We start from the raw sequence: 27,131 nt of genomic DNA on the forward strand, positions 1-27,131 counted from the left end.
AATTTCGACAGTAAATACATCTCGATTGAACTAAACTCATAATTTACTGTTACGTTTATTGTTTAATTTCTGATATCGTACCGTTTTGTATAAAATTCCTATTTAATATAAAATTCCACACTGAAAGATATTAATTCCAAATGCATGATATTGAATTTTACAACAGAATGTATAATGAGATATATAATACTCAATAAATTAAGTTAACCCTAGTAATAATATCGTACCATTTAGAACAGCACTTGGAAATTGCTGGTGCGAAACTTGGGTATAAAGCGTATTTTGAACTGAAACGGTAGTAGCTTTAATTTTATGTTACATTAAAGAGCCCCTCCTTTATATGAGAAAATGTAGGTATATGTACTTGAGATATACAAGAGTATATATTTGCACAAAGGAACGGTCGAAAGCAGACCGTAAAGGGGAAACCAGAGAAAATTGGACATACAAGATGCATTTCTGGAAACCGTGGAACCGATTCATCGAATAACGCTTACCTTGCATTTTATTTTTCCCTTTCACTGCTATCGTATTAAATAACTTTCCGTATGAACAAACATATGCAAAATACAAAGTCGCGAAAGTTATTGTACAATAGCTCCATACATAAAGGACGCGTGAAGGAAATCTCTTACTTGCTTATTTTCAATTCCTTGCTCTCAATGAAATCTTCAACAGTGATTTTCCATCGCATAAATATTCTCTTGCTTCCTTTCTTTTTCTGTCTATTTTCTCCGTCACTTCCGTTCGTTGCAAATAATCGTAAAAAGTAGATATTCAATATTTTACTTCACTATCCTTTTTAATATTTCATTTCGCTTTTTTCCGCAGTCTCTGCTTCCTCTATTATATTTATCCAAAGGAAATTTTTCATTTCATCTATTTTTGTGGTCGAAATGCTCTTGAATTGTCCAACGTAAATTATGTCAGCCTTCTATCACATCTCCACTCTTCTCGTATCCATATAACTGGCGGAATATTTTCAGGAAGCTTCTCGGTATCTTCGAAACAGAAACAACACGACGATTCAGTCGTCGAAAGCAACTGAACCCGCGAGTTCTAAACGCGGCTCGGTAATAACTGGATATCATGGCGAAAGTCGGCGACGTCCCCATGCAAGTTGGCCGTGCAATTACGCGATATCCGATTCTAAGCGTTCCGCCATAAATTACGCGAAATAATATCGTTGGCGATAATGGTTGATAATCGAGTTACAAGCGTGCGCGGGCTACGCTATTGAATCACAGCGCCGTTATACGGAATAATGGACGTGGTCCGGGAAAATCCTGCAACTTCCACGGCCACTGAGCGTGACGTATCGAAAACTCTGACGACACCAATTGATTATTGTCCACCTATGGTGTTCGCGTTTTCGATAAACACGAGTCCGCTACTATAGAATCGTAATGAAGTCCGATCGATCCAGCTTTCGCACGAAACTGCCAGAGAAACCACCGTGTAAAGCATCGTCGACGATCGTCCGTTGGTCGATCGAATAATTTTGAATAATGCGATTTTATACTAAACATCTGAAATTCAGTCTTCTTATTCATTGAGACAAGATCGAGATGATAATATGTAACTAAAAATTGAAGATTCGCAATAGAGTTAAAAAGCTTCAACAGGTATATTCTCGACTATAGCACAATAGTTTCGTACAGTCGGTATAATAATATTTACGCAAGAAATTACTCAAAAATTGGACAAATTTGTCAGTGGACAAAATGCACGCTGCAGACATATGGTGGAACGTTGGATTACGTAAAAGCATTTTAAACGACAGAGATTCCGCAGAGGTTGGTCAATTTTATACCGGAACATACTCCGTTCGTCTGGCAAATTGGTTCTCAAAATATTCAACGAGTACAATCTGTTACCAGCGAGGAGCGAGTAGCCAACAAAAAGCTCGTTGAACGGTGTAATTATTCGCGATGGTGCAGCGTGTGCCGTTCGCAGCAGGTAGTCACGCTTCTTTCCCTTTCTGTCCGCCTCTCTCGCTCCTCTGCTCTCGGTATGGAACGGTTCAGAATTTAAGTGACCGTATAACGAGCATGTGGCCCCGCACGACACACGAAGTTTCGCCATGTGTGCTGATTTAACGACTATGAGTGTCTTCTATAGTCGGAAGTCCAATCGTAACTCAGCCGATCTTACGACGTTCCGACTTTTAGCCCTCCACCCCTTTCGCCTCTTTTTCGTGCAACCTATTTTATCCCTTAAAAGGGAAAAAACCGGAAGGGGGAGCGGTGTACCTTGTCCCTGCCTCTTCCTCCCTTCCGCGATAAAATCGCTTTGAGACGATAATAAAGGAAAATGGAGTCCTCTGAGAATAAATCGAGTTACTTTACCCCTCGAACTGACTACCTTTTCGCTTCCTTCTCTGTTCTTGGCTACCACTTTGGCCGTGTCTCTTCGCGCGATCATTGACTTTCACCTGTCTTCTCTAGATCGAACACTTTTAGCAGATCATTGAAAGGAAGACCGAGAATATAAAGTTTGTCCCTGGTCCTATCGCGATAAAACAATTATCCGATTCGCTCGAACAACCGTTTCTTTCATAATGCTTTTATAACTCACCGGTCGACTGTATCTCGTTAAATGACGAAACAATGACGCTTTATCGTGAAAGTATAGAGAAATACAGGCACGTGATCGATCTGTACATATTCGGACAACATCTACCGCAATGGATATCGCAGGATATTAAAATTTGACGTTAAATTATCTTCCCTCGGAACGTCAACAGAAATTTCTACGCTAAATCTGCACTTTATGCTCCGACGGTACTCAACTCGCTTTATGTCGAGTCAGTTACCCGTCGATAAAAGAAGAGACAGAGCCAGCGCATACCGATAGCATCGACTAATAAAAGATCCCTGGATCCTCGAGACATCGCCAACGCTACCTTTCGCGAGGCTTGAAAGGAGCATCACGCTGCTTCGTATCAAGAATCGAGAGACAGTTGGTTTCCCCTCGCGGAACAGATTTCCCTTATCTACGTTGGCTCGTGTCGGAGCGACGCAAATGAGACGAAACCATGAAAGATAAAACTAACAGGCGAGGAGGAAGGATTCTTTCCTCTTCCTGGCGGAATCGCGCGCCATGCCAAGAAAGCAGACTGTCGGCCGACTCGCGACGGTTGACGTGACGAAGATAGAGCAACGACTTCCGGCCCGACGTAGAAAAGTCTCAGGCAGACGTGAGCCGCTGTTAGCGCTCGCTGCGAGCACTATCTAGCATCTTCCACTTTGTGCTCGCGCCGGTAAAGAGCGGGCTTCCTCATAAAGGAAATGCTCTCCTCTACTCTCTTCCGTTTTCCCGCCCCCTCCCCTTTTCCTTACTTTGTTCAGCAGCCTCTTTCTCTTTCTCTACTCGCAGCAAACCACTTCGACGACGCCAAGCGAGAATTGTCGTTCCACGGACACGGAAATGCGTGCGAATGAGCGTACGTTTCCTTCTATGGTTTCCATCCCTCGGCTGTCTTCCCCCCCTTTTTTTTTTCTACACGGGGAAGCAGTGATATCAAGCGTGCCTCGCCCCGTGGATTTCCAAGTCGAGGAGTATTGTTCGCCGCTGTCATTTCAAATATGACGTTCCAAAAAACGGGGAAACCGAGAGGATTTGTTTTTGGCTTGAAGAGGTTAATTTATGGGGATATAGAGTGGAATATTTTTGATCAGTTAGGTCGAGGTGGATGATATTTTCCTCGTGGTTAGTTTTACGACAAGGGAAATTTTCTTTTGAAGATTGTTCCAGCCAAGAATCCGTGGTAAATTGGAGAATTGAGCGCACGAGCAAAAGATCTTCTTAATTTCACTGCTTACGCATAAGTACACGATTTACATCCAAACGATTCACTTGCACAGGTTCGTTCAGCTTTATAAAAAATGAAATTTAGTTGGAAGAATAAAAAGGTGGAATTTTTTCTCGACTCGATGGCGAAAGAAGAAACGCCTGAAACACTGGCACGGTAAGAGAAACGATTGTAACGTTAAAACGAAACCACGTAGTTTGCTCACGTCGCGGCTGTCGGACCTCGTTCATCGTAGCCGTAGTGATGGCGCAATAAGTGGATAAGAACATTAGCGTAACATCCAGAGTAGATCTGCAGGAAGCTTAATGGCCAGTTTAAGAAAAAGCTTTTAAAGGAGAGGCAGAAACGTTACCGCTCATAAAATTTTTAAGCGATTTGTTCCTGTTCTACGCCCCGCCACCGCGCAGTTTTATGTCGTGGCCTGCAAGCTCCATTCCGCCTCCGCATTTCCGCTTACATCATGCGAATTCTAATGGGCCATCGGGCCACCCACTCCTTTTCACTCCTTTTTTTCTAACTCTCCCTCTTTAACGTTTCCACTCGTGTTTTCCTTTTCGTCTTTTTTATCCTTTGCCTTTTTTCCACGCACGAATTAATATACTTCGTGGATCATAAAATACCGCGAGAATTACGATCGTCGGACGTTCTAGCTTTGGCGCGTCGTAAAACGAATTAATTCCGCGTAATTTGGAAACCGGGATAATTAAGAATATAACAGAGGGCTGGTTCGACTCGTTCCAACTACTCAGTGATTATGATTTTTAATGGCATTCGTTGTGTGGGGAAATAAACTTTGATTTTCTGTCCAGACATAAAACGAAGAGAATTCGTTTTACTGTTTAACCGTCAGCATATTTCCCGCGAAGCTTTTTACACGTGGAACACTCGCGTTTCTGTGATTTGGATCGGTTTATGTCCAACTCTTCCGCCCGGCAATATTCCGTATATAGCGAATTTTCATCGTCCAGATTCTAGACAGATTTTTAGAATCTGTTCGTCTCGTTGGCAGAAAATTCTACTAAAAGAATTCCACGTTCCGGATAAGTCCCTGAGATCGATACTACAAGGGAACGGGAAACAGAGAAACATCAAAATCTTAGCATCTATTTAATAATCAATTCGCGCGAGAGCTCGGCGCATGGTAATCTTTCCATCGTTCATGTCTGAAACCTACAAAGACTGAATATAAGTCCGAAAGCTATCAAAGGATCGGACGAAGGAAAATAGAAGCAAAGTGTGGTCGATAGATGCATTATACGCTCGTATTTACTATTCAGTTCTTCCAAACTTTCTCCATTCAAAACGCCATTCATCGCCATTTGTACCCAAGCAAATAGCCATTGAATGCGAATCTTAGTACCTCTAACAAATGCAACAATGGGATCCAAACTATTTCCTGTACCGACCTATTACCAGAACGAGTGGAGGACGGTTTGTCCAGAATGTCGCGAAAATTTCCTTCGAGAATGCTGCAGTTATTGAGATAGTTGTCGCGCGAGACTCGAGACGTAGGACGAACGCACGTAGAAAGTGTTTTTCGTTAAAATTCAATCCATAGCCAGCCGTGTGTCGGTATATACAGCGTAGTTTCGAAACTAGTTCCTCGAGGCGCTATAGTTATGTAGCTGGAGAACCATTACTATTTCCAGGTTGTTTCGGTAATTTCAGTCGAGTAGCTACTTACCTGACGGCGAAGTTGAGCGTGGAGTGCCCGGCGTTTCAGTGATAAATTCCACGCGGCCTGAGTAGGAGTGAGAATTCAGCTGGTTTTAATTAACGCGATCAGTCTGAGTGCGTGATCTCGCAGTTCGAACGTTCGGTCGCTATTCTGAACTCGTTATGTCGATAATTCTCGTTCGACTGCATCGACGCTCACCTAGCGACGAGCCGATTACATTTATTAGCTGCTACGCGTTCCTCAGACCGCGTTCCTCGCAAACTGATGAGCTGCTTATGGCTTGATCACGTGGAAATTATCAGTCGCCGCTGCTGCTACAGAGGTATTGAAAATTGATGCTCGGTTCGTGTAATCTCGACATCCAAAGACATCATCGTCTGTTCAATTTTCTGTCGAAACGAATATTGAAATATAGTAGAATTGCGGGTAGGCGGAGAGAACGATGGTCGAGGATAATTACAAATTTCGTAATATATCGAACATAATAGATATTGCATCGTATATTGGAATATATTCGTTTTGGCATATATAAATTCGAAGAGTTTTGCGTTCAGAACTTTCCCGAAACTCGACACGAGAACGATCGGCGCGTAGCGAATTGATAGGTTTCAGAAACCTTATATTTTAAATGTATATTACTGAAATAATTATAAAGCCAGATCGAATTATTAATTGAACAAAGTCAGTCTATGGCTTCTTTTGCTAGAATCGTCTTTGCGTTACGTTTTTCTACAAAACGAAATCTATCTTTTCATCGTGAAAAACAGTTACGAAACAACTACAACTTAATGAATAAAACTTACAACGGTATTACACTTCTATTGTTGCACAATTTCCGCGTGCACGTGAGTCTAATTCCGCTGTTTGATCCATGACAGGTAACATATGACAGGTCGCTCGTTTTTGAAAGCATCGCGCACGCGAGCCTCGTGTATTAGACCGCCTTTCACGTAACCGCGACTCTCGACTCAAAGGATAAATGTCGGTCGGATACAAGCGGCGTTCATTAGCACTTATGAGGACATTAGACGGCAGCCAGTTTAAAGTCGAGTCTCGTCGTCCATTAGCAGCCCCATCTTTTGCATGTTACGAACGTGTACTAAGCCTCCGGCAGTGTCCTCCATGTACGGCAGCTTTAACGCGGAAAATGTGTCGCGTCTGCTGTAACGCGATTTGCCTAATTAGCCAATGTTTCATATCTTTACACCACGTACTCCACTCTTCAGTTCCTGGTTAGTTCCCCCGAGGATGACTTTATTTTTCGCGCCGCGTATGGATGTCTGACTAAAGCGAGCCTGTACTACTGAAGCTGCGACGAAACGCGAGCAACAGGAATCGTTTTCGAATATCAGCTTTCGAAGAACAATCGCGTAGCTACGTACGATAATCTGACTGAGAATGAATTTTTATAATTAAAAAAATAACACTCTCAAGAGAGAAATAAAAGTTATATTCGCGTCGGGTAAATTGGAAATTTGAAAACTGCATCGAAATCTGATATCGCAACGGAGGTTTCCGATTATAACGATAATTTTATATTAATTATTATACGATATTACAGGAATTATTACAGGAATTTGTTATGAGTTATCATTAAGCGAGGCAGCTCGATTAAATTGTTTTCCAGCTGTTGATTGCAAAGCAACGAGAATCTTTTTCGTCAACGGAAACATGATAAACTGGTATCCGTATTAATTGAGGCGTGTTTCAATTAAATAGCAATGAAACCGCGTGTGTTCGCCAATTATTTACAGAGGGCACGGATGCACCAACGAAGTAACAACAACATTTCCCTAAATATTGAATTTGACGGTTAAAAACAGTTGCAGTGAAAATTTATATTTCATGGAGAAACATGTAGCGATGGCGGTTTCGTCTCTACCACGCACAACCAGCATGTTCTCTGTATTCATTATTCGAGTGAAATTTTGATGTAAACCAGCGAGTAAAAGTGCGCTGCGCGAATACTGAATATTACGAGAATGGAAACACCGTTTGAAGTTTCCACGTTGGGAAATAAATGGATGAATTTTGTTACACGCGAAGAACGGCATAGTTACTCGTCTAGAAAGGCTTTTCCAGAGGATTTGCACTCAAATATTCAGTAGCTCTGCCCAACCGAACTTTTCCACCACTATCGTTGCTCATAGTTAGCATTAATTGCGTTATAGTTAACGTGAAGTTTCATTAATTAGTCCTGTGCCTATTCATTTCGTGACAATGTATCATAAATTCGACAAAACGAGGAATAATTCGTTAAATCTCGACGTTATGGAACATTAACAAGAAACATTTTAATTGTATAGGTACCGTTTACACGATAATTCCAGTAGCTTTTGCTCATTAATTCCTTTTTATTACCTTATTTCTATTTAACGAGAAACTTTAGCTAAAATACACAGCATTGTAATATCGTGATAATACGAGTATATAAAATTTTAATAATTATGCATAAAAAATCGTATCATAATCTAGCTAATTAAGTAGCTTAATCAGTCTTCCATTATCTACGGTTAAAATTCTTCGGATCTAACGAGTTTCGCTGTCAAGAAAACCAGCCTTTCGCAATAAACTCATTATCAACCCTCGAACTACACAACTGCCTTTTTCTTTCCCCTAATCAATCTTCACACAACTACCAGTAGGAAAAAGAAAAACGAACAGTGTCAGCCAAGTTCTCTCCAGGTGAAAACTAAGCGCAAATGTAAGCACGCTACTTTCTCGGCAGAACTCGTCACGACCTATAAAACGACTGTTGAAAAATGTCCAACGCGTCACGAACCGCCAGTTACATGCATTATATTGTTTGCTCACTCTCTAAGTATTTTAAGAGGTCCCCTAATTTGAATATTTCGTGTATCTTTGCATGTTACTTTGTATATATTTGCATGTATAGTAGGTCAGGAAATTACTCGACCACTTATCACTGGATGCGTTATATAAAACAACTTGAAATTTCATTAGCGTCGTAATGAGACACGACTGCTGTGATTATACGCGAGCAACCGTAAGTTTGCAGCGGCTTGATCTTCAGATCGGCGAATAATTCGCTAAAAGAGCCATTATTTTGCATGTTAAAGCACGAGATTCGATCTCGACGATCAAGAGCAACGCCTTTGTTACGGCCGAACGTTGGTTTAATTAGGCGAAAGTGGCGGGCAAACGTTTGTCCGGGTTTTCATTGACAATGGGACTCCGTTGTTTGAGAATATTGAAATGCGCGGTGGCGATGAACCAGTGGAATGCGCGTACTACGCCGGATGTTTGCTTTCCCCTGTTATTATGGAACCTGCAAGGCTGGAACATGATCGTCGCAGAACGAATGTTCAATGGATGAGGGAAGCAATGGATGGAAATGAAGATCATTTTTCCGCTGTTAAATAATTTCATTTGTGAAAAAGAAAGATTCATGCGTCTCAGTTAATTTTTAAAATTGTTACATTTTTTTCCTAGCTATAGAATATACGGTTGGTTTTTCGATAAATTAATTATCCTATAGGATTTGAGTATTTTCGTAATTTTCTTCGCACGGTATTACCCGTCTTGGTAAGAGTATCTAGGAAGGGTTCTTAATTGCGGATAAAGGTGTCACGATAAATCGCCCACCTGTATCTATCAAAAACCTGGAAGGACGCGTTTTGATAAAAGCTCGTACCGACAAGCCATTATAATGTTCTCCATAAACTGCGGCGTAGATGCACTTGAGTTAAGCGTTAAGCGTCATTAGTGCCATTATCTCACTTTATGGAAGCGAAATCGACGTTGTGGGACGATTTGCTTCGCTGGATTATCCGAAAGGTCACGTGGAATCGATCAATAAATATAGGGACCTTTTCAAGAAGCTTGTGCGCGCTTCTGATTTAAGCTTCAAGCTTCAAGAAATCTTGTACGATTACTAGATTTAGAAAGTTAATAAACATTGTTAACAAATATTAAATCAACATCACAACGATTGACAGCCAAACTGAACATTGTCTCGTTCCTAAATCAAATCTCGTAAATATAATTTCAATAACAATTTTAATATTCCCACAATTGATTTATTCCCTAAAATGATTTTCAATTTCGAATCAAAGCGTTATCTTCGAGCTGAATTAACTTGGAATGGATTTATACTTAAATGGGCGGGTATATACAATCAAAAAATATCGAAATTCGTGCGAGTGAAGGAATTGGTCGTCGTGGAATTGAAAAATGGACGGAACGTGTTACAGAGCAGTAAACAAGAGAATGAAAGTCGGCTTCCTTTTTCACCTTGTCTCTCGACGTCGAACGTACTCACCATGGCTGACCATCGTGCTTTTTTGCGCTTCCCCGAGCTTTCCGGGGATCCTTTCTAACGTGAAAAATGAAGCTAAGTGCGATGTCGAGTAACAGGACCGTTGGGAAAATGTTTAGGTTCCTGCTGGCCTATCATTTTCGTGGATCGAAGGTGTTTCTTGTCTCTCGGTTCCGCTCGATAGAAATTGCAATCTAAAGACTACTCTTACGTTGGTAAAAATCAACGTTAATTTTATTAAGAGTGGTTTTATGGAATCCAATAATGCAATGTTTAAAATAACTTTCGATACTATGACGAACAATATTTCGAGAATGTTAAAGGGGATAAAAAAATCTACTAATTAACTCCAGTATCAAATACAAAGACAATTTTAGTAATATGAGATTTATCGAATGGGCAATGTGAGATTGGCCAAATGGCAGATTGTCTGTAAAATTAAAGCTTTATCGATTTACCTCGTTGCTTTAATTAAAATCTATTGTGTTAAATTATCAAGATAGTTGCGAACGAATTGACCCAATGGAAGTCGAATTTCACATCGAAATTTAGCTGCTAAACAAACTCGATGGATTAATTATCCTGCATCCGTCGATTTTCCCTCTTTCTATTTCACGCTCCTCGTTTCTTCCAGTTCTCCTTTTTCGCCTATGCCCCGAAGAAAATTTTCCGCTCGCGTTAATTCGGTTTCTCGGCTGGTGAATGTATCGGTTTTAACGACGCGGCAGAAGAGAAGATTTTCATAAATTAAAAACTCATTTACGTTAACCTTCCGGCGTATATAATCCCGGAAAATGGGTAATACGGTCGCGGCGTATAAAACCGCTCGATCGTTGCCGCATTAGCATTTTTATGGCCGACTTAATACGTGGATTTTGTAGTCCTTCCGATTATGATCCTTCGAAACTAATTTGAACGTGACGGCTAGCTTTATGGAATGCCGCCAGTTACGAACCGCCATTAAATACTCAACTTAAGTACGTGTTTTTGCAGACCGTCCGCACTGTTTTCATGAATTAAGTGCTTTGAGAAAAAAATATTGTTCTTTGCGCAGCTATCGCCCAATATACGTACAGTGCACTGGAAATCATAACGGTGTAAGTCAACTTTCAGAAGCATCGTCCGCCTTCGATTTCAGAAATAATCAAGTTATAACTTCATTCGTGATTTGAGGAAACTATAACGAGTCTTTATAACAACAAACCAAGAACGCTATTTTAATGAAAAATATTCACACCACATTGTTCATTGGTTCCTGCTTTCTCAAGTCTATCTTTCCTTCCTGCTTTTATATATCTATCGATATTGTTTTCAAATATTTGTATAATTCCAATAATTGATTCGTCACTCGATTCAATTTGAATCGACTCTAATCTCTCAAGCACACGATCCTTCCGCTCGTTGCTAATCCAGTCGCTCGCTGTAAACATTCACACGAAATTTCCACTGCCACAAATATATGGAACGCAGTGATGTATTCGGTGCATTGGTGCGGCAAGTTCTGGCACGATGACGCGAACGTGGCCCTTTACTCGCATACGTACGCGTTACCAGCTAGGTACACAGACTGTAATTAATCCAAGGTGTTAAATCAAGACCCGTGAATGCCTCCATCTCGTCTGCAGCCGTGACGCCTTCTCTAGCCGAGTGGCTCGCCCCTCGAGACCACCTGCCACGTCTTACAAGCTCGAGTGGAAGCCCGAATTCCACTTTGCGCCCTTCTGTTCTATGCCAAGGCCTCGCCCATCGGTTTTCCAACAAATTTAAATCTGACCAAAGACACTTGCGACGGTTTTTTTTCCCCAAATGAAAAGTCGAGCTGAGAGGATGGATAGCCAGGACGTGAATTTCGTATGCACAATGAGATTTGGAAGACTGCAAGGTGGATGAATGGTAGACGAAAGGCGGACGAAAGTTTGCGATCTGCGCGTCTTCCGTAAAATCCAGGAATTTTACAAAAAAGTCGAGCTTGTTTTGATGGAAAAATGGATAATTCGAACGTCAATGTTATATGCACAGCGAAATACGTTTGTTTTGGAAGATTGCGTGGAAAGTGAACGGTAGCTGAGAGAAAATTTGACTGCAAGTCCGCTTAGAACGTTGTGTTACCTTTTAAAAATGTATTTACCAAAAATCGATCCAGAATCATAATCTAAAAATCAATTTAAATTTAAAGGAAAGTAGTATTGGATGTAAGATGAAATATGCAAATACGTCGATATACTATCGATGAGGTAAAATAGCTTGATATTTTATGAATGATCAAGACTAGTAATATTTTATGAATATTTCGACAATATTCGAGTCGGATACTTACCGATTTATGGTACAGTGTTGCGAATAATTATATAATAGATTCAAGCACAGTTTCTGCATTATTTCTTCAATGTCCATGTTGAGTGAAATTATTTTTGTAAATGGGTAAATTGAACGCTATAAGATATCAGGAGAATCACGCGGCGAGTTATTGCCTTTCGTAACTGAAATCGAAAACAGAAAGACAATTCTTCAACAAGACAATGGCTTCTATTCATTCGGCCGCAGCTATAAAAAAAATGGTTTCAGGATTTCGCTATAGGATTATTACCCGATCGGGAACCTAAATGTGAAATTTTAGCAAGAGTTTACGACGGAGAGGAGCCACCAATAGAAAATATCGTCGAAACTTGAAAGAAAAATAAAAACCGTATGAGCGGATATTCAAAACGAAATTTGAAATAAATAGCGTATCTAAGAGATTAATAGAAGCAATGAAAAGTAAAGAGAAACCCACTAAATATCGAGCGAAAACGTAACAAAATTAACATTAGGTTTCTATTTTTCCAAAAACATAATTTTGACAGAAAGTTAAATTTGTTTCAGACTTCGGAAGAAGAAACCTTTGTTTGTTGTATCTTTCGTTTTGTTTTATATCATAATATGTAATTATACGAAAGACTTCGTCAATTTTTCTTTTAATATCATAGAAAATAAAAAAAAGTGGGATCGAATTTACAAATATTCACGGCGCTGTAACTTTCGAGTGATGTCGTAGGTAAGAGAATAAATCATTGAACGAGTTAAAACAGAAAGAAAGATTAAATTGATAAGAAAGTCACTATAAAATTTTAATAAGACACGTTTTAAATATCGTCTAAGCAATAATCGATAATAAAGATTTGGATCAACATCCACCTGACATAAACGGGAAGCTGTTGGCGATATTTAAAAATCTGCGCGTGTATACACTATAATTCTATATTTATAGTGCTGTGCATGCAATATTTGTACTGCTGTCCAGGTCGTTATGAAATTTAATCAGACTCCTATAACATCTGACCTATTTTATGAAATGTCGCGTATCCTCTTGGACGTATGTACGCTGCAATACGTTATAAAAGATTGCTTATAAAAATATACAGCTTTCAGTTTTAGTCGAAATTGCCTCATGTGCTTTAATGTCCTATTTGCTTTTCGACAAGGCGAAAACTTTGCGCAGAATTTATATCCTGCTGCAGACAATTTTAATCTTCACTTTAAATAAAATAAATGTAATATAGGAAATGAAAAAATCTACTTATATTAATCTGTCTGTTTCCTGTATACATGGATCTGAATCCTCATTTAATAATTTCATTTAATATCTTGCCATATCATTTATATAACTTTAACTCTGGCCATCGGGCTTTTCTCTTTTCGTTCAATCGATCTGTTCATACGCTGCAAGAGGTCGGCTATCATTTACATCGCGCAAGATGCTCCACGTAAATGAGAGACGATGATCGTGCCGGCGAGCACCGTAAAAGGAAATATATGGTGGAAATAACATTCGTCCGGAGCGACTTTATCAGCCGTGCCATCTCATTTCCAAAGTAATTCCGTTGTCGTAGCCATAACTCGTGTCGTCCGGCATCGAGGCCGCCCAAGCTGAGCGTATGTATGTGTCTGCGCGTCAAGTGGAAGCAGACAGGTTCCTGAAGCCGGACGGTACTTTGTCACACTTGCACCATCCGCATTCGGATAAGATACGGTTCTCATATGGGCCGGCATGTTCTCCAGACAGGCCGATCGTACTTTTTGCACACGCTGCACCCGCCAACCATGAGAAACTTTTGCCGTGAATGAGCGAAAAATTTCAACGATAAGAAACCGACGTGATAACTGGCAAACGAGAATTTCAAGGCTACTCTTTCCTCTTTTTTACCCTTTTTTCCTCCCTCTGTTTTATTCCATTTGAAACGCAGGAGATATATATCGGTTAATATTAAATGATTATTGTACAATTACTAAATATTGAATTTGCATTCGTATATCAAAAGGTTCACGAACGGTCGAGATTCATGAAATTGATACATATTTTTATGGCGGGATGTATATGCGTATTGAAACGAATCGATTCGCGAACGTTTCGTCGAGTTAAAATGAAAAAAACAAAAGTAAAGTGAAATTTTGCAGGTGTCGATTATTGTGAGCTCTTTCGGAAATGATCATCGACTTTTATTGCCTTGCGTTTGAGGGTCGAAAGAGAATCGAATCTCGTGATGAGGCAAAAGATACCACTCTGTAAAAAAACACTGTGTAATATATAAAGAAACAAATTGTAAAACAATTCCGAAAAAAATTGTGCTCGAATTAATGTTTGTCAGGTACCTGCGACATTATACATTATTTAAATACATTAATTTATGTAGACGTTATAAATAAATATAATTTAATTTTATAATTTAAATTTATAATTTAATACAAATAAATATAAAGACATAATATAATTAATTAATTATAAATTGTCGCGCAATGTTTGAGGCGATTATTGGAAATTCAACGTTTTGGAAAACTGTACTTGCTCACAATGGCCAAATCAATTGATAATATCGATCGTTTATTGAATATTTATTGCAAATTGGTCGCGCAGTGTTCAAACGGTTATTGTAAAGTCATTCATCATCGTTGCGTTTCGATTAATAGTGTAAACTTTTCTGTTTCAGGTACGTATCCATTGTATCACTCGACAAATAGGTAATAAACTCCTCGACGAATATATCGCATTCGATATTCGACCAAAAAGTAAGCATTTTTTAATATGTGATATGAATTTTTAAACGATTATATGAATTAATTATTATATTTTCTTTATATTCTCCAAGTGAAAAACTGATTTCGTGATTAAAGAAATATTGCTTCTGCTCATTTCGTACTCCGATTTATATCTCTAAGATTAATTATTATGGGAAACGGATATTAAAATATTGACAGATTTCTAATCACAGGAGTTCAGGACTGTTAAGATAATGTTACAGCGTGAGCAATTTAACATTGCGGCATAAATACCTACCAGCCGTCAATATTGTATCGATTGGGAGCTCAATTTAATCGAAGCAGTTTCGTGACCACTGCATAGTAAATGTTAAACCACTATTAATAATTGTTGCATCGATACGTGCGATCCAATATTGCGTTATTTACGATCGCACAGATAAATCGCTCCATATATAATGGAACAAATTAGACTTTTAAATGAAATAATATATTATCTCTAGCTGTGTGTGCGTGCGTGCGTGTGTGTGTGTGTGCATCTCTAATTAACAGTTAATTTACGCGAGTATCGAATTGACAATTTTTAATTTACAGTTTATAATAATTTTTCTCGATCGGATTTTAAAATGGACGTAAAGGTACACTTCCGGGCAATGTCGAAATTTATGTGTTCACTCGACGTATTCGTGTTTTATTAATATTGCCATTTTTTCTTTCTTTCTTTTTGGTATTAATATTCTTTTTTCGATTCTTCTTTTAACAATTTATCGTGTAAAATTTAATATCTAGTACGAATAACGTTTAAAATCCTCCTATGAAGGATTGATAAAAATTGATATATCGACCGATGTAAAGTAGCCGATGTAAAGTATTCAAACAATTGTAGAAATCTTTCGTAATAATATAGCAGCAGCATGCAAATGTCGGAAGTCGATGAAATCGCGTAATGGCATCATTTTTTTCCGATAGCCGACCAAAACAGATTGGCAATATCGTCGTCTCGCAGGCACAAGGTTTTATCGATCGCCAACAATAAATACCGGTCGATGGGTATTGCCAGCTTGCACGTTCTCCATTAATTTACGACACCATGGTATTAGGTCATTATTGAATTCTATCGGAAGACGCAGAAGAGCGAAACGGCGTCAGCTGAGAAGTCGTTGTTCCACTTTGCTTGGGAAATTACGGGAGCTTTCTGTACACGAATTAAATACTCGAAAAATCACTGATTTTTCGTTTAAATTTTGAGTATCACTATAACACTAAAAATAATCGAGTTTTATCGTATTTATTCTACCTACGTTAAACAATTTGTAACTTTACATTTTGAACGTAAAAAACGAAATACTTTTGGAATAAACAATTTCATTTAATATTGATTGAACGATGATTGCCTTTTTCATTAATATCTCTTTTTACGAATCTTTTATTTAAACTTCGAGCACGTCGCTGATTTCTAAAATAATTGGATTTTATTATATTCAGTTCAGTTGTATATCAACGAATTTGTTATTTTATTTTTGCCAACGAAACAATTTAGGATCTTAATAAAGATTTGAGATACGATTGACTTTTCCCATATTTCTCGTCGCTCTGAATGTCTCATTTAATCGACAAACGTGACACTGACTTTTCAAATAATCGGATTCTATCTGCTCCATGTTACAGGATTTCTAATTTTTTCAAATTTCCACTGTTAAATGTGATGAATTTATCTCCATTAATTTTATATCTTCAGAAACTCTGCGAACTATATTATATTAGGTTAGTAATACTGTTTGATAAATACTGATAGTAATTGGCTTTTCAGTTGATATTACGTCGCAAGTTCTTGGATTTCTGTTATTTTAAACGGTACTTTATCGAAAAGGGAAACGATATCTTTCCGCCTCCAAGAAGTTCTCTTCCAAAGCTAACACGTAACAACATATTAGTCGTAACCTGAAACTCGTAGTCCTGTTTGGAAGCTGTAGAGAATTGAATTAAATTCTCAGGTAAATTATTTGTCTTCCCGTAACAAGAAACTGCAATGAATTCGGTTTACTTAGGGAATGAACTCGAGCAACCCTGTTCGCAGAACGCGTGGAATAGCGTATAGGAGACACGTGTCTACCAAGAAACCTGTAGTTTTTTGCGCGAAGCTTTCGTGCTATTTGTCCGCTGATTCGCAAGACGTAAACTATATTCGAAACGAATACTATAATATTATACATAGTCGCATTCTTGTAGCAAACGAATGAAATGTGCAAATTGAAACTTTTCACACAGCAGTTGCGCTGCTCTGAAACTTTTACTTTCCAAACAGTGACAAATATTGAATTACTATAACAATCTAGAACACATGATTTGTTCAATAGTCGTAACTTTTTATCCGAAGGATTCTTTGCCAATTAATAAAACTTATCTTCTGACGGTGCAGTGCTATTACAATCAAAGAAAAACGAATGAAGTAAATTGTCATTGAATGCATTCTTATTCTGTATGAATGAAGCGCACATCAGAGAGCCAACTGTGTCGTTTATTTCCACTTAAAACGTTATTTCACCCCCTTATCCATTCGTTCGAGAAATCCTCGAGCAAGTTTCGTCATCTTACCAAAGGAAAATAGCCAATATGAAACTAACGGAGATACATCGTCGAACAGGGGATGGGAGGACGTTAAGCGACCATGTTCGCGTAATTCCGCTGTGAAAAAGGCCGTTTTATAACGTTGTGGAAAAAAGAGACAGAGGTAGGATAAAAAAGAAAGAAGATAGAAACCGAGCAAATACAAAACAGATAGAACCGTGACGGAGCTTACGTCCCGATGCAGGGGATCGCGTAGCAGCTGCGCTCTTAAAGCGAGTCGACTTAATTTAGCAAAATAAAACAACAGGGGAATCGCAGCGGGAACGGTTTAATTCACCGAATAAAACGAAGCCAAACTGAAAGTTACTATGGCGACGGTCGGTCGTGGACGAATGAACGAACGAACAAAGACAAAGTAGAGAGATGGGCAACGAGAAGAAAAAAGAAACGATAATAAAAGAAAGGAGGGGGGAGGGGAAGAAGGTCAGGAAAGGTGGAAGAAACAGCGAAGACGAAAGCTGAGGGTAGAAGGGGGTTGTTGGATAACGATTCGACCACTCGAATCTTAGTCGAGGCGAAGAGACATTTCTCGTTGAAAACAAAATACCAAGAGGATTGGCGAAGGGGGAGCAGAAGGGGGTAAAGAAATAGGTGGAGGAGGAGATAGGCTGTGCACTGGGAAAGGGTGGCAGAGAGGTTGTAGGTGGTGGCAGAAAGAGAACGGGAAAGACGACAGGCGAAGGAAGAAGCGGGATGAGTGGAAACGTCGGTGCCTCGATGGAATTTACTGCTCGCGTCGGAAGTATTCTAAGAGGGTTGCTTCCACGCTGCTGGATAACAGAAAGTGGAAGCCAGCGCCTAGATGGTTTATTTGAATGCCTACTTCAGAAGGCTGCTGTGCCGACACCGACTTTTTACGGCGCGACCCTCTCGTGTGTTCTGGAAATCGTTTCGCGTCGCCTGTGCATACATATTGCGCTTGAAATCGGTTTGTGGCCCTCACCCCCGGCCACTAACCCCTTTTACCCGTGACCGGGTATCGGCCAAACACTATTTCTATCGTTGTTCGGAAGATTTCATAGTGAATGTCATTGTGGCTCGTATCGTCTTTGGTTACCGGCCTTCGCACACAATTTTACGCTTTCTTTCGGGTACTTGGAAAAATCGAGATTTCGTGATCTGAATGCAGAGAAATTATCCGCGAAATAGTGTATTTATTGGGGGCGAACTTTTTGCTGTATCCAGTTCAGATTTCCTGCTGAATGAAATGAATGAATTTTTTATTTATCTTCCGATAGAATGCTTCGAGATCAATACAATGGACTATAGCTGAAGGTCGTTGATCGTTGTTCTAACTCAATTGCGATGGAAAATAAGTTTCTCAAAGATTGAATACTTTCGTGTCTTGTCATCGTTAGTCTCACCTTGTATACCAGTAAATTTACTCGATTTTCATGTCCGATCCATTAAACAAATGTCTGGATAAAATTCCTGAAGGAAACGCCATAGAAAGGACATTGAGCTCGTTATCAAAAATCAACAATCTGGCGATCGAAATTGCCAAAGAAATTAGAACAGAACTGGGATACTTAAAAGGATGGACTTCGAAAAATTCGTCGAGTCACGCTAAACACCGAGGTTGTGGAAAGCCCTGGTGTCTTATCAGAAATTCCAGACCCGACTTGGTGACTGCGCGGTTCAGTCCAAGGGGGATAAAATCGAACCGGACCGGGCGTAACGAGGATCTCGGGGGCCGCAAAACGGGAGTGATCTAGACAAACGACCGTGCGGTCAAGGAGTGACAGCTTCGAGCTATCTGCCATGACAGAGAACTTGTCGGTCCACGCGCGTTCCTACGGGACTTCTCTTGCTTCCGGTACGCGATGGATCCTACACGTTATTATCCTTGCGTTCCAGAACGCGTCCTCCCGAAATTTCTCTCGTGAACCTCGTACTAGCCGTTTGATTATCCTCTGGGAAGGATACAGAAGGGAATGTGTAATAGAGATAACATTTTCTTCAGTGTAGATAACACGTACGTGGATAGTGTTTCTCCAGCGATTTTTAGCCAACCTTTTGAATTCATCTTGCGTTTGAACGTTCGCGATCTCAGTGGAATTGTTGCGGTAAAATTTTTCATTATGGAAAATTTGGATTTACGTTTTTGGATTTCGAGTGTGAGATGTTCGATCGAAGAATCTGAACACGTTTTTTAAAACGCGCAGAATGAATTGTCTAACCTATTGCATTGCGTAAACAATAATTTGTCATTACGTTACAAATGAATCTAGGTAAAAGAAATAATGATTGTTGTTGCTAATGAAGTTGCGAGTTTACAGAAATTCCGCGAGCATTATTAATTGGCATATGATATAACTTAGTTATGCAGTGGAGCGTAACGTATAATGAATTACACTGTTAGTACGAATTAATTCACTCGCGACGATTAAACGAGTAGAGGGCAAAACTGTAAATCGGTTCAGTAATTTGCGTAATATTATTTCTGCCTATAATACAAACTTTGTTTATTAGGAATTCTTTGAGTCGTTGTTCCTGCCAATTCTACACTCCATCAATTTACCACCAAATTACAAAATTATAATATATCGTATTGAGAAAATCAATCCTAGGATTTCACAAAATTGGTCAAATTTCATTTTTCTCTTTTCTTTCATCGATCGTCGATATTATTTCCTGGAACAAGTTCGCTCGACTACGATCGATGAATTTTGGACTCGTGGAAGTTCTGGTCGCCACAATAAGAGGCAGATGGATATTTCCCATTCTTTAGAGGGGTGGACGAGGGATTGACAATTGGCATCGAAGCGTGCGTATGTAAATTCATGGATAACAAAAAAAAAAGAGAGAGAAAGAAAAAGAACGACGACGGGGTAGCAAGGGGGTGAGAAGGAAAAAACGGAACGCGGTGGTGGATCGACGGTATTTATATTCATGTGACTGCTCGCGACAGTATCCTAGAAAAAAAAAGGGCTGGTTCGTTACAGCATTACCTCGTTCCGATCAATTTCCAAAGTCAATTGAAGCGTAGCCGGGAGATCACCCTTGGGAAAGCGAAATTTAAAGGGGACCAAGCCACACCGCGTTTCGAAACACCCGATAAGAGATCCATAGTCCCGATAGGATCGTACATTTTAATTTCATCGTGTTTTTTTCCCTAAATAATATATGTACGGATGTTTCTCTGGGCTTTTTATTCGATGAAAATTCATGTTTGTATATCGGTTATAGTATTTGGGGAAGGACCCTTGGAGCATTTTGCTGGCACTTGGAAGACAAGTTGTAAGAACTTGTCTCCCCGTTGACACGTAACATTTATACTGAAAATTTTTAGCCAAGGATTGTAATATCTTATATATCAATAATGTATATCGGTATCTTGTATATTATTTATTTATCGACGAGAAAATATCATCAGAAAAATAGAATTATACACGTAGCAAACATAAAATAATCTATACACGCAACAAAGATGCTTGATTGCATGTTTGTATAAATTTGAATTAGTAACTTGATTTGTTATATTCATGTGCTGCACTGGATAAACAATTAATAATATTCGCACGTTGCAGTTGAATTTGTCATTAGCAATTGAATTTGATATAATGGAGCTATTATTATGCGATTCTGTCGATTTATTACGTCAACGGCAGGTTATTTTCATTTAATAGACTCACTGATGATTTACTACTTGCTTCTTCACGATTACCTTTTTAAATCACGATAATAACAAGATTCTTAATCTCTAACGTTCGTAATATGGAAATTCGCGACACACGCACGTACAAATATCGATGTATAAAAGGTCCCATGTTTTGTCGGTGAAAGAACGGCCTGTGAAAGTGAATCGAAGGAAATTAAACGACAAGAGAGACAGAGAAAGAGAGATAAATAGGGATAGAAGGAGAGAGAGAGAGAGAGAGAGAGAGATGGGAAAACAGGCAGCATAGAGTAGAAGTTGTGAGCGGAAAGGTGGTGTCAGTCGATGAAAGGCTCAAAGGGAACCGTCGATAGTGGAAGCACGAAATTAGGGTAGGCGTGGTCGTTCTCGAGTATCCTTCATCTTTCCGCAAGAAGGACTTTGATCTGGCCTGAAACATCGTCCGTTTTCAACGGAACGAATTGCATCCGCGATTGCATCGCACTTAAGGCGCTCCTTTGCGTCGTTTAAAAGTCCTTTGCCCGGCGTTTCTTTCGTTCCTATTCGAATCGAACAGAAGAAAGAGAAAGAAACCCAGGAATATTCGGAGAGAACACCTTTCCATCGTGTCTCGGTTATTTATTTTTCGCTAATTACATTCCGATCGTAACGAAAACGGTCGATCGACCAGGAACTCGATGAAAAGTTTCCTATCGTCGGTGCAACTTTGACCAGGCTTCGATAAATAAATTAACTATTAGCGATATTACGATGCCCTGTAATTAATTGAACTGCTACGTAGCCTTGGTGAGTCTTTTTTTTCTTGGTCTGGCCATTATTCACGGATCGCTGTTTCCTCGACCAACTTTTAACTGGTTTGCTTTTCAGACACAGGCGAATCTTTGTTGCGGTTATTTTGTTACAATTGTTCGTCGATCATACTCCAGAGAAAATTTAGTTTCCAAAAGGAAATTAAGAGAACAAATAGGCTTGTCGAGTTCTTTTACTGGTCAAATAAATGGCAATCATTTGAAATGTAATAACGTTGTTACAACGAAGAAGAGGAGGATATTAACATGTCGTTAATCAAACTGTAGCAGATTATTTAGAAAAACGAAGATTCGAGGAACGTGGGGATTTTTAAATCGCCCCATAACAAACGAAGAATCAGCGTACACGATTACCGAGTGAGCCGATCGAATAATTATTTTCGCGCATTATTACTACGGCTATTATCACGAATTATATACAATTCGATGCAAATGAATTATACAAATCCCGTGCTCATCGTCCATTCCCCGATTTCTATAATATTTGCCACGGACAATGAAAATGCTATGAATATCATGTTCCTCTAAATTTCGAATCGCCAATAACTATTCGTGGAAGTTAATTGTTTCATGGTCATAATGTCCCCTTAATATCTGAGGATAACGAGCGTAACGGAGAGTGAAACGAGATCATTATTATTTTCAAATAAACTGGAAACCTATCTTTGTACGTCGCTTGTGTGCAGAGAAAGGGTTGCAGGAATTGAATAGGAAGAATAATAATACATTTAACGAGAAGACGTCTTGTCGGTCGAGAGTATTGCTTATTCAAAAGCTTTCGTTCGTATGCTGGAACCGATGTTTCATTCTTCTTCTGTCGCGAATTTTTCTTCGAACGAACGAAACGCGCGACATTGACGTTCCATCATCTCCGGCGTCGGATGGAAGAGGGAAAAGGTTGTCGAAGATGTTCCGGGTTTCTTGCGAGAACAGCCTCTCCCCGCGACGTCGTTTCTTATCGATCGAGCATTCTGTTCGTTTCAGCGATGCGGATGCAAGAGACCGTGAGTAATTCGCCGAATAAAGGCTTCGTATCTGTTATAGATGTTTACTCTTGCTGTTATTGCAGACGGAATCGAGATTATGTCGAATAACATCGAGTCTTCGTTCCACTCTTTGCGCATATAATTACTTAACGTATTCTATCCCTAGGGCTTTATCCTCGAAGAAGATTGGATCACAGTTTGCTAACTTTGTGGTTTCCAAATGTTTTCGATTATCATTTTTTAGTAAGAAAAATAAGCATCGACTTTACACATTCGATTCCTTTGGAAACGATGCTCTTTTAACGAAATTCTCATTTCAGAATTATCACATTCGAATGATAATGACAAGCAACAATAGGATTTTATTTACAATGGATAAATTATAATAGCATATTGCAGTGAAATAATTATCGGAACGTGGAGGTGTAATTTTGTAAAAGGCTTTATGATCATATTATAATATCGATTTTATGATATCAAGTATCACATAGATAAATCACACGAAGCTTTGTTTCTACAAAAATTGGTCGATTTCAAAGAAATCGAGTTCCTATTAAATTCGACTCCGCCCCGTTCTTTGACAGATTTCCGCTCGATCCATCATCAGAACGTGTGTGTGGCTCGCTGAAATAAACCCGTGCCGATTGTAAAGCGACTCCTGCGAGCACGAGGTAATAAACTCGTCACGTAAATCAGCGATTACCTGCGCCGATTATTCACCTGTCCGATAGAAACGCTTTGTTGTACCGGCGGATTGTTCCACGAACGATCTGAAACCTTTACCGGCAGCTAGTAATTTCTTGGATCGATGAATCAATCTTGCAGGAAAGTAAAAAAATCATTTGATAGGAAATAATCCACAGTCGCCTTTATCTTTCCTTCGATACTATCGAATATCACAAGCAAGAAAAGTGACATTATATGGAAGTGGAAAAATTCCTTGACGTCTAAGATCTTTCCGATACGAGAGTCGGAAATCGAGAGTTAGTCGCGGTGGTTTTACGAGAATTAGAAAAATTCGTATGACAAAGATGTAGCGGACATAAACATTTGCTTTTATAGGATTATTTGCTTTCACGTAAAAAGCTCGGGGAGATTTTTGAAAAAATTCAATTTCCCATGGTGACGTAAAATACAGAGTACCGCTTGTTCTACTTAGTTTTCACATACATACATACGAAATGCAGAATAGCGGAAGGGATCGACTTATTGAGCGAGAGGTACGCAGTCTCATCAGGGAGGAAAGTGCAAGAGCGTGTTCCGCTTGCGGCCCTAACACCGAAGAAAAAGAATTTCATCGCGGAGAGATAATCCCGAGCCATTGAATTTTTTCCACGAAAACACTCTCCTCCAAAGCGCCGTTCACCTCATCGGTTTTTCGCTGCAAATCCCATAGTTGAAAATAGAAACAGAAAGAAAATAGTTTCTGATAGTTGTAAACGCAGAAATCAAATTGATCGATTTCATTTATCTACAGAGTTCTCGATTTTCATCGTCAGAATACACGATCTATTTTAATAATGGCTCCATTCTTTAGAAATCAAACGATTAACTTCGATGCAGTTGATCAGTTTTACTTCTAAATAGTTCAAATACTTCGACTAATTCTTCGTCATGAAAACCGACCACCGTCTTATTCGGAAACGTGCGAGCCAGAAAATTTCCACCCTTAAAATTTCGTTGCGGGAAGCTGCCTGAAAAATGTTTCGAACGTTGTGATTTACCGTAAATTGACGAAACCTGTGGTAGAACTATCTCGGAATGAACTAGAGGACGAGATAGCCCGGGGAAAGTGGCAGGGTACAAATTTGCCGTAGAAGCTTGGTAAGCGATAACGAGGGGTTGTCTTCCGGTCGGTTCCTTTTTCATTTTCATATTAACCGCGTGCATCTAGCACGGAAGAGCAGGGCTCGGTCTTTTTCCTCGAGGAAGCTCGTGCAAGGCTGTCCGACTAATTCGAGCAGGAGGAACCCAGCCAAAATCCCGGTTAAAGTGTCTTTGAGATATTATCCCGGCTCTAACTGAGAAGAAGAAGCTAGCCGAGCTGGCTCTGGACGAACGATCCAGCGCTAGCCGGCTGATGTACCAATTTCGGGGTAAATATTTCTTTCTTCCAATTTCGCTGGCTCTCGAACCGTTGGAACGCTGGCCACGCTCCCTGCCAACTTTGTATTCATTACGCAATCTCGTCAACCTTAACCTAAACAAATTACGTCGCGTCTTAGACCAAGCGACGTCGATTTCTCGGCTGCGAATTTCGAACGTCTCTACATTTCCTCTTCTTTCTCCCGCGTTTTTTTTTTTTTTTTTTTTTATTAATTATCCTGATTTTGATGAGAAAAAGATGGAAATTAGCGAGAAATATCTATAGACGAAGGATATGAGCTGTAACGAAGGTAAAAAGGATTTTATTGAAATCTTATTAAAAGAATTTTATTAAAGATGTGAAAAATATTGCAAATTATGAATGTCCCTAAGTCGAAGTGCAATAGTAGCAGTAGCTTGTGGTCTTTGAAATTTGATCGTTCGAGTATCGAATAAGAAGAATTACATCGTCGAGGCCAAGACGACTTCAATAACGCCCACTTGAATGCGGTAGCAAGAGAATTTCTTTAAGCACTTAAGAAAGCGCAGAAGTGAAGTGCATGAAGAACACCGTTATCTTTCCACGTAGTTTACCATTCTGTTTTCCAATGTCTCCGTTTCCACGTAAATAACCTTCGTTCTCTCGTCGGAGCCGATTTAAAATTTACATTTCAGTTGCATTCGAGCACCATCGGATATCGCATTCATAAAGCTGTTGCCCTGCTGTTTTCTTCAAGAATTAATGCTAAATCATTCACAGGCTGTCATTGTGTCCCGTAGAAAAGAAGTTATTGCGCTGCTGCTTAAGAATTACCACTTACAAAACCAGTAAAGCGGTATATTCTTACGTTGTACGGTAGAACGTTGTATCAAATATAATTATTTATTCACATGTTTTTATAATAGTACCAAGTTCTTACGTACGTTTCTCGAATACATTTTCCTTCCCAGTTCATTAATTCACTGCCTGACAATTCAATCGCTTCTATATTCATACTACATTTACAGGCCAAACAAAAAGTACAGACTCTCATAATTCTCATTTTTTACCATATTCACGATGACGATAATTAACGGTGACTTTTGCACGCTTTCGTAAGTAGTTTCTTTACGCGTGTAATTGTTCATTATTAAGGATACAACGACTACACAAAGTAGCGACACATATCCTTATTTTCCAATGAAACGTCGTCCTATCAGATTCTATATTTGAGTTTCATAATATGGTCGAAAGCTGCGCGCAGAGAGCCCCGGAGAATCATTATCCGGTTTCTCCGCGTCATGTAAAGAGCGCTTCTAAATGGGGGGGGGGCGATGGCGGAAACGATGTTCCTTAAAACAGGCAACAAAGTACCGGCTAATCTAGTCGGGACAGGTGGAAACGCGTCTGTGTGCTTTGCTTTGCAAATGCGATGCAACGTGCATGATGCACTCGCGGCCGACTTATAACGTTTCCGAAATCAACCCTGCTGGGTGCAACAACAACGCGAGCCACACCTTCCTCATGCATATTCGCGGCTCGGTTTATGGAGCAACTTAGTTTATAGCCGCTTGGCCGCGTTCGTGTGCGTATGGTGTACACGCACTATTAATTCTACGGCTGCCACGTCTACGTGCACCTACGCGTTCTGACATAAATACTACGCGAGACCTTGTTATCACTGTAATTCTTCGAATTAGCGATCTCTGCCGTTTTAATTTTATGCTTCCCTTTTGTCGCTCGTGAATCGAGTACAAGTTTCTGAAAAATACCGTAAAAGCAAGAGAGAGAAATTATACGTGCGCGTAGAAACGAGAAACAGCGATTATCCTCTCGTTTGAGAAGCTTTGTTTGGATGAAAAATTTTATACAAGCGCTGATAATGCCGTGAAACATGTTTGATGATGTTCAGAGAAGTTTGATAAATCGAGGAGAATTCCAGATGTTTGGAATAATGTTTGTAGAAAGTTGAAGGGCTTGGAAATTTATTAAAACGAACGGTAATCATTTGGAATTTTGTTATTGCGGATGTTGTTTTATTAAGAGGATTATGCGTAAGTAGAAAATTTGAATTTACAATGCTTTCTGGCTGCAAGGTTAATTCCATTCGAGTATGTAGTACTCGTACATTCGTTCTATGAAGAGCGTGCTACCTTACGGTAAAACGTCCATAATTTATAACGTCTATAATTGTATGTTTATAATTTATCACATTTTGTAAAAATAATAACGTCATCGAC

At 39.4% G+C, this 27,131-nt stretch overlaps 1 protein-coding gene and 1 long non-coding RNA gene across 4 annotated transcripts in view; both read left to right on the forward strand.

The window, feature by feature from the left end:
* The window catches only part of Fas3 (fasciclin 3), a 344,259-nt gene that overhangs the window by 232,928 nt on the left and 84,200 nt on the right, over nucleotides 1-27,131 (forward strand). The gene's annotated exons all lie outside the window — the stretch shown is intronic.
* The window catches only part of LOC138184646 (uncharacterized), a 138,471-nt gene that overhangs the window by 90,651 nt on the left and 20,689 nt on the right, over nucleotides 1-27,131 (forward strand). Inside the window, exon 3 of the long non-coding RNA XR_011174366.1 lies at nucleotides 14,736-14,814. This is a non-coding gene — a long non-coding RNA (uncharacterized LOC138184646). The remainder of the gene's footprint in view (nucleotides 1-14,735; nucleotides 14,815-27,131) is intronic.

Source organism: Bombus flavifrons, chromosome 11, assembly GCF_040668555.2.
Source record: "Bombus flavifrons isolate JBK064 chromosome 11, iyBomFlav1_principal, whole genome shotgun sequence".
Lineage (NCBI taxonomy): Eukaryota > Metazoa > Arthropoda > Insecta > Hymenoptera > Apidae > Bombus > Bombus flavifrons.